Raw genomic sequence first — 15,648 nt, forward strand, 5'->3', positions numbered from 1 at the left:
CGGTGTCTTTGTCCCCACACACTCCTGGCCAGCTTCTCCCCTTCTAGCTGTTCCTCCTCTGTCTCCTGGGGGCTCCTCTCTGCCCATCCTCCTTCAGGGTTCTAACAGGCTTTCTTCTCTTCTCAGTGTACGCCTGGGTGATCGCCGGGGTGATCTCATTCATTCTCACAGCTCTGGGTATCCCCTATAACCATGCTGATCACTTCCAAATCTACAACTCTAGCCCAGCTTTCCCTCCTGAATTTCAGAGCCACTGGCATTTCCACTCGTGCATACCCCATATTCACCACACATTCAGTCTGAAATCCAACAGTCCATCATCCCACCACAATCCCAAAACGATTTCTTCCCCGTGTATTCCGTCTTTCATTAATCAGTGCCCAGCTGCCCACACCAGAAACCTGGGAGTAATCTTGACTCCTCACACATCTAATCAATCCATCGCCAAGTCTATTGATTTTATCTCCTAAATATGTCTTGATTATATTTACTTCTCTCCGTCTCCACTGCATTTTTTCATTTTAGGCCACGTTTATCTTTTAGGTAACTACAACACTTGCCAGTCTTGCCCTTCCAATCCAACGCGCCAAAGCAAACTTTCCACAATGCCAACCTGATCACCTGACTCCTCTGAGTAAAACCTTTCCATGGCTTCCCATTGATCCAAGAAAAAAGGCCAGCCTCCGGTCCCCCAAGGCCCCCACGATGAGCCTTCTGCGGACTTCTCGCTCACATCCACGCTCTGGCTGAGAAGTTCACCTTCTCTTTCCCACCTCTTCCCCTGTGTGCTTTGCCCTGGCCTGGAACACCCCACTTCTCTGGCTAACTCCTCTGTATCTCTTAGGTCTCGCCTTAGATTTCACTTTCTCCAGAAAGCCTTCCTGGTCTCGCAAATGTGTCCTGGAATGTACTTTCTGTTCCATTATAATATTTTTTCGTATTCATTTCTATGTTCCTATTGACATGTCTCTGTCTCACAGTACAAGGAAAGTTCCGCGGCCACAAGAACAGGCTATCTTGTCCCTTGTCAGAGCACATTCAGCACCTACTAGCATCTGGCTCATATGACCTCAGTAAATATTTGTGGAAAGAAGAATAGAAGGGAGGGAAGAAGGGAGGGAGGGAGGAGGGTAGGAGAAAGAGGGGAGAGAAGAAGCCACATGACTACAGTGCGTGTCAGGCTACAGAAAGCTTCACTGCATTACATCATACATAATGACATATATGCAAACACACAAGCCCTCCTGGTGGTGAGGTGATGGCGTCTACTCCCACGTGTGGTTACGAACACCAGCGACTGCCTCTGCTCCCCATGCCCAGCCGGCACGGAGGGTACATCTCCGGCTGCTGTGACTCTATCACCACAAAAGCTGTGGAGCTCAGAGCCGCCCCCTCAAAGAGCCCCCACTCCCTGTTTCCTTCTCCCTGGCCCCTCTCCTTGGTGATGTCCACCCTCCAAATCTTCCTGTGGTTTCTCAAAAGTCCTCTAAGCCTCACTATTTCACCATAATTTTCTTGCCTTCTTAGAGCAGATACAAACCTAATTTAAATTTTTTCATGATAACTCAGGGTCATCTAAACAGACATTATCAGATCATGATACAAAGCAGTAGTGCTTTCAAAGTTTACAAAGGTTGGGATGGCCTAAATCCCATGAGATCGTTGCACTTCTATGTCTGTTGGACTGGCAAAGAGATCATTTCTCACACACAGCAGTTGGCCTTGCACAGCCTTCTTCCCTTCTGGTTTCCTTCTTCTATCCCAGGGTAAGTAACTAGAGAGTAGTCAAGTTTAGTGAAATGTTGGTAAAACTAGAGTTACTGGTTCAAGTGAGGAAGCTGTAATAGGCAAGGTGTCTCCCTCCCTTTATCCTGAACTCAGAGACTCCGTGTCAGCTACACACTATGGGGGCTACTTCTTTTTCTTTTTAATTTATTGAAGTATAGTGGACTTACAACATTATATTACTTTCAAGTGTACGACACAGGGATTCGATATTTTTATAGATTACTTGGGGGCTACTTCTGAACTGTGCTCCAGACAGGTGAAGCTGGACAGACAACCAGTGTGTTTCAGAATGTTTGCAACTCAATCTTGGAAAGCTGAACTTCATTGGACTTTAAAATGTAGCCATTATGTATGTATTGCTACACTTTAAAGCTAAAATAACAAATTAGCACTTTTTTTTTTCAAAATACATTCTGTGGAATAAAGTTTCACAGAGATTTTCAGGATTTCCACAATGTTTAATTCAAAAATGTTATGTATGTATTTTAACTACGTTTGAAACTGTAATTAAAATCTACTCTCAAATATGTTACAGAAAGTTTAACCCGTTGAGACTGTACTGTACTAACTTGCAGGTTAACTCAGTTTAGGGGCAGACTTTGAGGGGACAACCTTCTCCTGCCATTTATGTTTAATTAAAAATTATGTTTAAAAGCTAAAAATTACATTTTACATTAAACACAAATTAAATATTAAACAGAATTTTTAAGTAAACATAATTTTAAAATTAAACAGAATTTTTAAGTAAACAGCATTCTAAGATGGAAAATTGAACTGTTGGGGGAGCGCAGGACATTCAATTTGCAATTGCTTCTCTGTATGTACATGAACTTGGCCCACACCAGGCAAAAATAATGTCTACTTGGATACTAACAAAACTTCACTTGCCACTCATATCTCCCATTTTAAAGTTACCATTTCATGAAAATAATCTATTCCCACCATTTGATTTTATAATGAGAAGAGGTGATAGATTTGAACTTACAAAATACATGCATATAAATAAAACACCACTTTAACACGTTTGATATTGGGAACGCATACTAAGTTCTATTTGGAACAAGGTTTTACACTGAAAAGAAAAACAAATTGAAAAGCTTCTGCTTTTTTCTTTCTTTCTTTCTTTTTAGAGGACATACTCTGCTCACCTGACGGCCAAAGCAACAAACATACTGACATGCTGAGCAATTATACTGGGACTATAAACAGATTGTAATACTTTGCACTTTTTCCAATATCCTTCCCAATCCTAAAATTCAATGATTTTGTAATAATGGGTAACATAACTTTCTCTAAAGATGAATAACAAGAAGAAACTATCCAAATTTTTGATCCAGAAGAAAAATTCAACTTAGTATTAATAACCACAATATAAAATGCCAAGGAAAGGAGGAATTCATATCTGAAACTACTAGTAGTCATGAGTACTACAATGGATTAAAACCTAAGGCTTTGGGGACCAAAGTTATCTTCAGAGCTAGCAAAATTCAAGTGACTAGGGTCTTAGGAAAAAGTGCCTAACAATCAAAAGAGAGTGGAATGGTCTCATGAGTTGGAACCATGAGACACAGAAGTAGTAAATGTAATTACAGATGTGGCAGCACACACTGCTTACATAAAAAATAATAATTACAACATCTGGAGAAACCTAATGAATTTTGCCAAAGTGGACACATCTGAAAATCCTGGATTTCTCAACATCATGTCCATGTAGCAATGTCCATCTAAACTAATCTGATGATATTCTGCTCTGAAGTCATAGTCTCAACTCCCACCCACTCACCGCCCCACCCACAAAAGAAAAACAGACCCAGAAATAAACTGAGGGCTCAGTGGTCCCTCATGGGATCATAGGAACAGAGAAGCAAAGCATTTTAAAACTAATTGACGATACCATACAGTTAATTCTAGCTCTACACAAATACTGCATTTAAATGATTGTAGAAGGTCTTCCTAAAATAAATGTCTTGAAAAGAAAGCTCCAGGAAAGATGATTTCTTCACTAGGCTTAGAGGAAGAATGACATTTTCTCCTCGTCCATATTAGGGGACAGAACTTGGGGCATAAGGCATGGGGGGGCATGAAAAACGCATGTTCAAAAGGAATCAGGAAAAAAGTAAAAAGAAAAAAAAACAAAAGATGGGGTGGATAAATTGGTACATTAATATATTTCCTGGATAATAAAATATAATCATGGAACCATGACAAATAACACATTGGGAGCTGGTGGAAAGATCTGAAGAATATCGTGAAATGTTTAAGCATCATAAACAGAAGCCTCTTAGCTGAAATATGCAGGAATTGGACGAAGCGTATGCGTCAAGATTAGGCTGACAGCTGCAACAAATCCAGATTTCGATGAAATGCTACATTAAAAATAAATAAAAAGAGAAAGAATCAAGATAATCACAGAAGACTACAACTGAAACAGCAAAGTTAGGTCACAAAAAGAGGGCTTCCCAATTTTTTCATCTCTGTGAGATTCAGTCTACAAGAATATAGGAAAAGTTGTATGTAAACCAGGAGACCAGAGCTGGGCGGAGTGAGGAAAGCAGTGTAATAAGCAAATGGCAACCTCCACAGAGATAGTAATGAGACAGAACACAGAGAAGAGCAAGAATCCAGAACCTCTCACTTTTTATCCAGAGCCCAGGGGTCACGAGAGCACTGGAGCCAAATGGCCTGGGTCTGGACCTGGCTTTTCCACCTACTGTGCGCCTTTGGGCAGGTTTCTTAATCTCTCTGGCCTCAATTTCCTCATCTGTAAAAGCAACACAATGATAGCACTTGTTATGCTTGTTGCAAAATGAACACCTGTAAAGCATTTCAAACAGCGTCTGGCTCGTCATAGGCACTCAATCAAGTATCTATTATTAATAACAAAAAATATTATTATTACTATTATTTCTACTATTACTTTTCTCTTTGCTTTACTGCAAAGTGCCTTAACCTCTGTGTCTCATTGCCTTCATTGCCTTCATCTATATAGCTTCTTGCTAGAGACACATGAAAGAGCTTTATCAATGGAAAACTACTATAAATGTGAGATATGAGTAAACCACTTAGACAGATAAAGCTAAGATCGTTATGAATTTATTTACTGTAAACCCTGTAGTAATACAATGGTTCTTAATCTCTGGGTAGCCAGCGACAGGCAATGTCAGGAGACATGTCTGGTGGTCACAACCGGGGGAGGCGGTGAGGAGACAGGCGCTATTGGCGTCTCGTGAGCAGGGGCCAGGGATGCTGTTCCACCTCCTGCAGTGCACAGGACGCCCCCACCCAAAATACCCGCAGTGCTGAGGCTGGGGTCCCTACATAATAGATCTCTAACATTACAGGAGGCCGCTAATTTTAAGACGGCTAGCTGTTTCCAACTGCTAGCTGTTTCAAGATTTTCCAAGAGACCTTCCAGAAAAAGATCTCTGATCTCTTTTTTCATTCTCACCTGCCTGGCAGAGTCAAATGGCCTGCCATCTCCCTCTAATCCTGTGCCACAGTGCGGGTCAATGATGCCTGTCTGAGTCTCCTCCTCACCAGCACCTAAGTCTACCCACCCTCTCCAGTTTTTTGTTTCTCCGACCACTGTTACAGTTCTACTCAAACTAGAAAATCTGAGAACAGAACTCAGGTGTCAAAAGCATTTGTTATTATATCATTATTTACTGATGGGCCCTGTGCAGAAAAGAGTAAATAGAGCAGGCCCAAACGCTATATATGAAAAGCCAGCTTTCAAGGTTGGCCCTTGGCTAGTGTCTAAGAACTTGGATTCTGGGAGGGTCCCCACCACCATTAGTTGATAAGGGTGGAACACTGTGCCTAAGCTGTTTGTACAAACAGTAAGGTTGATGCAGAACACTTGCTCTCCTTCTGGGAGTCTGGAGTTTGGGTACATGCCAGGCAGAGGTGCCTCTGTAAAGAGCCCCCGGTTAAAAACCCTGGGAGCTGAGTCTCTAACGAGCTTGAGTGGTTGGCAACATTTGACACGTGCTGTCACAGCTCATTGCTGGGGGAGCTAAGGGTGTCCCGTGTGACTTTCTGGGACAGAACTCTGGAACCCCATGCCTGGTTTCCTCTGGATTCTGCCCCACGTGCCTTTTCCCTTGGCTGGTTTTGCTTTGTATCTTTTCGCCGTAATAAATCATAGCCACAAGTATGACTCTAGGCTGAGTCCTGGGAGGCCTCCTAGAGAATCATCAAACCTGGGGGCAGTCTTGGGGACCTTAGGCCCTCTTCTGCCTAACAACTTATCATTCATGAAAGAGGTACTGTATTAACATTTTTAGTATATTATCTGCTTTAAGAAAATGCAACTTTATCTCTTAAGAACACTTAAAAGGCAAAAGTTCTGACCTCACGTTATTAATTTGACTCTTCAGTTCTGCTTTTCTGAGTCAGGTGAGGGCCTGATGACTTTTCTTTGGACCATCTTTTTATGCTCTGATTTTACCCAAGGAAGTAATTTTATCCAAGGGTCAAGATCATAACTATATTGGATAGTGGGGAGATGATAGAAGGTTTGAACATAATTTTAAGTATCTCCCAAATTAGAACAACTCCATTTTGTAGCAATAATGATTGTTTCACATCATTTAAAATTATCTTTAAAAAGTGAAAAATAAAACATTTAAAAATAACCAGGCCCTGAGAGAGATTACCACCACCAGGGTCGTCTATGAAGCTACTTATAAAGGATGCAATTCGGCAAAAAAAGAAAATAATTCCAGAAGGACAAGCTAAAATGCAAAAAGGAATGGTAAAGCAAATAAAACGCTAAATGCAATGCACCACACACATGCATACGCATACACACGCCCACATACACACAACATTGTATGGAAAAAGACAAAGCTAAAACATCTGATGGTAAAATGAGAAGGTAGCATGAAAATAAAGCATTCTAAGGTCCTTCTGTTCTTCATGAGAAAGGTTAAGACATTACTGAATTTTAAACTGTGCTTAAATAAATGTGATAAAATTCTAAGGGTAACCACAAAGAATGGAAATATAACACATAAATTCAAATCCTATAAAAGGGAAAAAGTCAAATTTTTTAAAAGTGCCAAAACTCTAACTCAATAAAATTTTTAAAAAAGAAAGAATAGAAACAAAAAGCAGCGTAGAATAAACGAGACAAATGGAAATTTAACAGTTGGGAGAAACAATTCAATAATCACAAAAATGTAAATGGGTTACATCTGCTAGCTAAAAGATCAATATATAGTCATATTTTTTAACTCCACTATAAAATAGCTATATTAAAATGAGACAAAATATACTTTTAAAATAAAGGCATTATTAAGAATAGAGACACTATATAGTGATGAAGGCTCAAGTCGCCAAAAAAGCATCATCTTAAATGTAGATTTTTTTAAAATATGTGTGTGTGTATATATGTATATACATATATATAAGGAGAGAGGGAGAGAGAGAGAGAGAGATTGTGTGCACGTGCATGCAACACTGATGACAGGGAAAACTAGCATATTCACCAATATGGTGAGAGATTTCAACACCCCTCTCCCATTTATCGCTAGGTCAAGCAAACAGACAGAAAATGAATAAATATATCAAATATGTGAAATACGGAATTTGTGACAGTAACACTAGTAATGTCTTCTCCACGGGGCGGTATTCAACCTATCTAACAACCAGCACATCATGGACACCCATCAATCAAAAGGGGTCTCAGAGCCGACCCGGCCATGAACCACGGGCAGGACGCACCAGTGTGGACTGAGGACCACCAGTCTGCCTCCAAGGCAGGAAGAAGCAGGATGCCAACGTGTGCCATACGGAATGACAGCGGAATCATGAAAAGAAATGAAAACTGTCTCAGTTGTAATATCAACTCTTCATACGTGTATCCTGCCCCATCGGATAGAGCTTTCCTGAGGTTGGCTGCTTTGGAGCCCAGATGTAGTGAGAAAAGGAAACAGCATGAAACTGGGGTGGGGACAGAGGCAGGATGAGAAGGGAGGGGAAGAGAGAAGGAGAGAAAGACTTTAACCCAGGCTGGGATCTGCCATCACACACTAAACATGAGAAACAACCGCCAGACCTCCACGAAGAAAATGCGTCCAGCAGGAGGGGCCGAAGGAGCCCCGCGCTGTGCACAGAGAAGTTTCTAATGGCAAAGGAGCAACAGGGACAAACGCAGTATGAGGACACACAGGTCAGGCACAGCTTTGAAGACTAGATCAAATCAGACCTACTCATGAAGGGATGGGGTCTCAGGGGCGGTGAGATGGAGCTGCTTCAGACAGAAATATGAACTGGTGCGTTTACATCTACCATGTGCTGTGCTCCCCCCAAAACTAAAATGTTAACAGATTTGTTTAAGGAAGACCTCCTCCATGGCCGAAAAAATCTGAACTGAAGCCAGCTCCAAACTGCCACGGGCCTTCCTTTGTAAATGCTTCTGCTGCCTAAGCACACTTTGCCGGACACATCAGGGAGTTTCTCCTACCATTTTCTTTCCCACCTGGAAATCTCACAGGGCCTGAACACCCAAAGCCATGCACTGGGCTTCTTTACCTGGTTCTTCAAGGGCAAAGCATGTAGGCTCTCACATTCCTAGTCTCCATTTATACTTCTTTCTCCAAAAGAATATTCTAAAACTCACGTTCATTGTATTGGAAGGTTTTTCTTTGTTAAAGAGCAATAATGGAAAATGGCATATTATGTAAGAGAAGGAGAAAACCTGGAAGTTTTTTTCCTCTGAATAAAAGTCCCTGGGAAATTCCATAACTATTAATAATTTGCAAAAACCATCCTACTTTGGTTATCCTTTCAGATGCGTAAAATTGTATAAAATAGGAAATTCTCATAGCAAATGTTTTAAGACCTAGATGATAACACTGAGTAAAAACAATTCCACATTATTTCTTCTAATATTCTAGTGTGAGCGCTGACAGGGAAATTAACATCTAATGGGTAGAAGCATTTTAAGATAATATCTTTTTTACATATTGGGGTCAATCTGGGCATTTTCTACCTAATATGACTCCTTAAGTAAAAACTTGTTAGTGTATGATTAACACTATTCAACGTCAGCAAAAGACATATTATAATTTTACTCATGATATTCTTCCAGTATCTTCGAGTTTAACATGCTTCTTTCACTCTCTTGCTATGTCATTGATGTGATGTCTCTTCATAGATTTCTCTCCCCAGCCGTCATCTCGTGCTTAATTCTACCACTATTCTTCCCTGCAGCACCTCCATAAACAACTCCCATATAATGCCACTGGTTGCAAAACATCAATTTTTATGATTTAAAAAAAGACGGTGAATTAGAGCAAGTAAATGGGGAGTGCTCTTCAGAAAGGAGGGTTACGAGAGCCGCTGGTAGATCACATAAAAGCGAAAAATGGATTATGATAATGTAGGCCTCCCGTACATGAAATACAAGCCCAGCTGAAAGGAGGTACAGAAAGCAAACCCCTGGCTCTCTAAAGGGCAGTCACTAACCTAACGATTTACCAAATTCTCTTTCTGTCTGTAAGGGTCAAAAACTTGCCACCCTCTGAATTACTTCCTCGGCGGGACTCCATTGTAACCTCTATCGTGTGTTTACAAAAGAGGCCATGATCAAAGGGATTACACAGAAAACCGACCACACTATGAAATGCTTATCAGCTATTGGAACATGTCACCTAGATTTTGAATTACTCTGTAAAAGGTGAGTAATTAATACACACACGCACACGCACACACACACACACACACACACCCCAGATGCTGTTTAAGAAAAATATGAGCTGGTAGAGGAGAGTCTGTGCCCTATGCTGTTGCCGACATTGACCGTGGGAATGTACAAACAGGGGCGCACGTGCAGCTGGGCAGCTCTGTGATTCGTGCCCAGGAACCACCAAAAGGTGCTGGTGACTAGAGCCAAGAGAACACACGCAGATCTGGGACTCAAGTGTCTGAGGCATTACCACGGTCTGAAAAATATTAAAAACAAAGTTCCTAGGAAAACAGAACATTAGAAACACAAGAAAGATCACATTATCTTCCTTTGCTAAAAATAATAATAAATATAGTACCTATAGCAAATACTCAGTATCCATAAAAATAATTATTTAAAGCCTAAAGGAAGAGGGGGAAGCATAATTCTATTTTTTAGAAAGACCTACGCAAACCTAAAAATGTGATATTATACCCAGCTGTGCATTTTTGGTAAAAATGTTATAGTCTCACAGAAAAATGTATGGCCAGAAATCAAATCAAATAAATTGTGGGAAACTAGGAAGAAGAGCCACTACCACCGGCATATTGGTCTCTACTTCGCCCGTGTGTCACCGCCCATGCTCAGGGCAGACATCGCTAATGCACACCGCTCCTCCTGAAGGGTCCAGAGAAGACCCAACGTTCTTCTCAACATAGCACTCCAGGCAACCACCGCCAAACATCCTGGACCACAGGCTAAATCTCCTTGCCCTCCACAGACTCTACTTATTTGACAATTTGCAGATCAGTTGTTTCCTAACTTTACAGGCTATGAAAGTAATATCAAGAATCTAAAAGCTATTTAACCATCGGCCTCCGCTATGCAATTAGCGATATATTCTGGTGGAGTAGAGGAAGACTTCAACATACTTCAATTTGTTCAGTGCCGAACTGTGTACAATAGTTCATTTGATGTGGTTTCAGAATAGGCAGACTGGGGGGAAACAAAGGAAACTGTACCAAAATTAGCATCTTTTATACCAGTGTGGGTTAGAGAAAAGGAACTCATAGTAGACAACATCACCAACTACTTACGCTGTCCCCGCCTGTCTCCCTCTAAGCAAGTCACATTCCTTTCCTAGGGACCTCAGGCAGAGTCTAACCACAAAACAGACCAACTCTTCTCTAAATGTACTTTTTTCTGGCTATTGATTATACAATGAAACGAAAACCCAATAGGCCTATACTGCCGCTGTGTTCGGTGCCTTGGATGAAGAGAAGGATGTGCAGCTTTAACCCTTTTCCATCACAGGTTAATGGCACAGGGAGAAAAGAGGGCCTCTGTGAAAGGTCTGAATGAAATGTTCTATTTTAAAAGGAATATAGTTATTACCTTCAAAATTGTACATATTCGCTTCAATATGTTTGACTCAAGTGGCAAACCAAGCACCTCCCACCCAAGGTCCAATGGAAATACTTTTTAAATGTACATAAGCACATATATAATAAATACATATATATACATACAGAGAGAGAGAGATAATGTTAGTTGTTTAAAAGCACTGACTGTAGCGAGGAAAGATTAAAGACACCTTAGTTGATAGTTAATGGACAGAGTCAAAACTGTTGACCAGATATAAGGGGGCTCTGGAAATGTCAGCAGGGTCACCAGGCTATCTGAAAACCAGCCGGCTCCTCGGGCCCTTTCCCTTCTCCATTTACTCCCCATTCACAGCATATTCCACTGGCAGGAGAGGTGGTCGGTCACCCAGGTATCATCAGTCTTATGGGCAAAAGTATGGCTTTGAAATTTTGAAGGAAAATAGTTTTATACCCTATCAAACTATGAGGACAAAAATATGACATTTTCAGTCAAGCCAACTCAAGTTTGCAACCTATGCACTCTATATTTTTTAAATATTAAAATAGGACATTTTCCATAGTAACAAGAAATTTTAAGATACACCAAATTCAGTGGCAACTGAGAATGTGTTTTTAAAGCTCTGACTAGAGCCCACAGTAAGAAATGCATCTTACCCCACAGCCCAATACACAAAGTGTATATAAAATGGAGGTTTCCAAACAATATAGACATCTGTTCTGTCTGATGATCTCTAACATTTTTCTACTTTGTTCTAGTAGATTCCTTTTTTTTTCTTTAATGCTGGTCTCAGCCCACCAAATCAATGTCCTAATCCAGGAATGGGTCCAATTCGCAGTTTGAAAAACACTGAACTCACAGAAGCAAAGCAAGAAAAAAATAAATTAAAAACCATAAAAAAATCTGAGGATCCACTGGACCTCCAAGTGTGGTATACTCTGTGACTGGCAGGGTTTAAAGGCATAGGATGATGTGGCCAGGGAAGATTTTTGAAATGCCAACTGATTTTTTTCCTCCCAGTATTTCCCCTTCCATCTCCCCAACCTCTCACTCACTCTGACTCCTTCCAGAGTTCACAGTCTCGTTGGGGGATGACAAGGAAGAAAGCAGAAAGGCCCGGCTAGTCCTTGCTTTTGTATCTCCTGATGCCTGAGACCATTAAGGAGACTATGCTGATTGGCCCTTGAGAGGAAAAAAAATCACAGAGAAAGTGCCCTTAAGAGAGTATCACTCAGATGAAGAGGGGAGGGGAATAAAGAGAATAGAGAGAGGGGACTGCAGGCCTAGGCCTGGCTCAGAGCCCCAAGTCCAGGCAGAAAAAGGGCCACTGGCAGTCCCGAGAGTCAGTGGCCTACGGAGTCCGGGGACCACAGTGCCCTAGTATGTACTTCCATGTAGGACACAGAACCACTAGAACCAAGAAGGCTGTGGACAAAGGAACAAGAGACATCTCAGGGGTGACCTGTGTGAGCCTGGCCTTGAGAACCAGGTGATAAGGTCAAGATAAGGCCTCCTCCAAGGTCCTGGCAGCAAATCCCCAGTAATTTAGCCACAATCTTGGGGAAAGGGGGATAAAATCCTACATTTACTTACATTGGGTTTTCATCACCCCACCAGAATGAGGACTTGAGGAGAAATTAAGTCGTTATAGCAAATTAAAGTTACATTTCTGGTACACTTTAGTTCAGGACTGGGACTTAACAACAATTATATTTCCTTCTTACTGAATCAAGCCACATATGTATCTATTCTCCCAGGTAGACTGTTTATACAACCTAACTTTCAATGCTGTTTTTATAAGATTTAATTTTGTAGGATCAATCTATAAACAAAGCACAGAAAACTTTAATGCATAAATGTAAATATTATAAAGCTTTTAATTGTTAAAATGGTAAATATCAATCAATAAACACAAAAACTTTTCCTTAATAATCTTAAAGAGTTTAAAGGGATCCTGAGGCCAAAAACACTGATAACCGCTGGCTCAAACTACTGTTAGTGAAATTTTGTCACTTTAAATCATAAACATGCCAATCAACAAAATTATCTACTGGACTGAAGTAAAAGTTACACATTAAAGAATTCTGGTTTTAGACTAGATTTTGCCTACCCATGAGATCCAGAAATTTCAGACAGGGAAAATAATTTGAATGTTTTGCTCAATAAAAAAAAAACTTTAATGACTTTTCATCTGAATTTTCAGATTCTAAATTAGTGATGTTCAACTTAATATGATGGTGCTTATTAATTATTTGAAAATATTTCAATGGTTAATATTAAATGATTTAGACTTAATTATCTTATTGATCATTTATTTTTAAAATAACTGATTTTTCCTCTTACTCCGAACCCCAAAACCCCCACTGCAGCCTCAATGTTCACTTGTCTTTTCTGGACTCTGAATAATTTGCCAGCTTCATTCTAAAGCTACAGATGCTTCCTGTATCAAAAGCTTACAAAGATACTCTGGCATCAATACCACAATAGCATTGTGCAGACAGAATAAAGACAATGTTATCCTTTCCAATAAAACTGAGGGAAGATCCAGACTACATGGAAAAAACCATGGAGAAAAAGGAGAATTTTTTATGCGAAAGAGAAACTTCTTTTACTAAAAACAAAAAATACAATTTTAAAAGGTTATACTAATTGAGGTTATGGCCCCTTATTACCAACCTTCAGCTTATGGCCCCTTATTACCAACCTTCAGTTTACACATAAAATCATTTTTATGTATAAAAATGAGTGCTTTAATCTCTTGAACAACACAAGTTTGAACTGCATAGGTTCACTCATACACATTTTTTTCAATAAATATATTGGAAAATTTTTGGAGATTTGCAACAACTTGAAAAAACTCATAGACTAACCACATCGCCTAGGAATATCAAAAAAATTAAAAGTTAGGTATGTAATGAAGGCATAAAATATATGTAGATACTAGTCTATCCTTATATATGCATATGGTAAGTGATATTTAATATAAAATTAATAATGTGTGCCTTTTCTTACTGTTTTATCACTTTGCTTTCAAAGAATTACAGTACCATAAAGTATGCCTCTCTCTCTAAGTGGAGAGACTGCTTATCAGCCTATCATCTCAGGTAAGTGAGTTTTTTTTTAATGTAACGATGTTTCCAATACTGTGTTATGGATATGACTGTAACACTGTATGCCATAAAGATTTTATAATGGTTCATTCATTAGTGTATAGGCTAGGCTACTGTGAGCAATCCTATCGATGACACTGGGAGACCACAAAGCAATCATATTGCTGCTTCTTCATGAGCAATGCATGGATCAATGCTGTAAATAAATATGAATTTCTTTTTCACTTAATCTTTTCACTTTTGATGTCTAGTGTTGTATACATACAACATCTACAGTGTTTTACATCATATAAGACCATATTGATGTAGGTACTGATAGACGATTCACCTTGTAAACAGATGACATATACTTACTGCATCAATGATACAGTACAGTACTGTGAATGTATTTTCTCTTCCTTATGATTTTCTTAATAACATTTTCTTTTCTCTAGCTTACTTTATTGTAAGAATACAGTATATAATACATATAACATAGAAAATACATATACAAAATAACTGTTTATGTTATCGCAGTTAACAGTAGGCTGTTGGTAAAGTTTCTGGGGAGTCAAAGTCAAACGCAGATTTTTCAACTGCACAGAGTACAGCACCCCTAACCCTCGCATTGTTCAAGGGTCATCTGTAGTTTAAAATAACTAGAAGGATACCTATAGAGAGAGCCATCCTGCATTCCCTTTGCTATAAAAGATCAAACACTAATAACTGCTTACATTTATTGAGCACTTACTATAGTGTCAGGCATTACTCTAAGGACTTCTATTCAATATCTCATTTAATCATCCCAACAACCCTATCAGGTAGGTACTCTTATCAAACAGCTAGTCAGTGTTGGCACAGAAATCTAACATAGGTCTGCCCCCACCAGTGGTCTGTGAACTGCAGCCATCTCATGCTAGCTTATCAGAGCCAATCATTAAATTTTCAGGAATGTTGTGGGCAAGCTGCTAAATACAGCCATTTTTTAAAAATTAAATTATATAAACTTAGAGTTAAATAAATTATTATAATACAAGCAAAAGTAATACTCAAATCTTATCACTTCTTAATTATTTTACCACACTGTGTATTATTATCAATGTTCTTGGCATTATTTACATCTACTGTACTGTAAAGGAAAGCACTGTACAATGCATGCTATTGTGTATCTCTTCCGGACTCCATCTTCTGTGATGTCTGGTCCGTGGCTTGAAATTAACCATGGTGGGAGTCTTTTCACCACGGAAAATGGCAAATACTGCAAATCAGACTTTTTGTTCCCAGAGAGCCAGTTGTTAAACATTTATCAGCACACCCTGGATCCCTCCTCCAGACCACAAGCTCTTAACTCTATAATTTTCTTTTCCACCTGATAAGCGCTATACATTACTTTTTGTTTAACGAAAACAAATGGCTTTCAGACACGCTTTGCTTTTACTTAGAAAATTAAACCACATGAAAAGTAAAAGTAGTTCACTCCATTGAAGCATTTAATTAAGTTCTCAGAGGAAGACTTTGCCTTTCTGGTTCAAAAATAACATTTCCCAGGAAATAAAGGGGCGGGGGAGGGGGCGAGACTGCTCTGTAAACAAACGAGAAAGAAATACGTTTTCACCAATGTCTTCCTACAACCTACTTATACCACTTCCGCTAAAGATTTAAATCTGACATAAGTAGTTATCTTTCCCGAATGTAGTAAAATTTGTATCTTAGAAA

The 15,648-nt window shown here is 39.6% G+C and overlaps 1 protein-coding gene across 8 annotated transcripts in view; it reads right to left on the reverse strand.

Annotated features, from left to right (window-relative positions):
- LOC309625677 (LIM zinc-binding domain-containing Nebulette-like) overlaps nucleotides 1-15,648 on the reverse strand; it is a 213,210-nt gene that overhangs the window by 85,849 nt on the left and 111,713 nt on the right. The window lies entirely within an intron of this gene.

This window comes from Balaenoptera borealis (assembly GCF_965194805.1).
Source record: "Balaenoptera borealis genome assembly, chromosome: 3".
Taxonomy (NCBI): domain Eukaryota; kingdom Metazoa; phylum Chordata; class Mammalia; order Artiodactyla; family Balaenopteridae; genus Balaenoptera; species Balaenoptera borealis.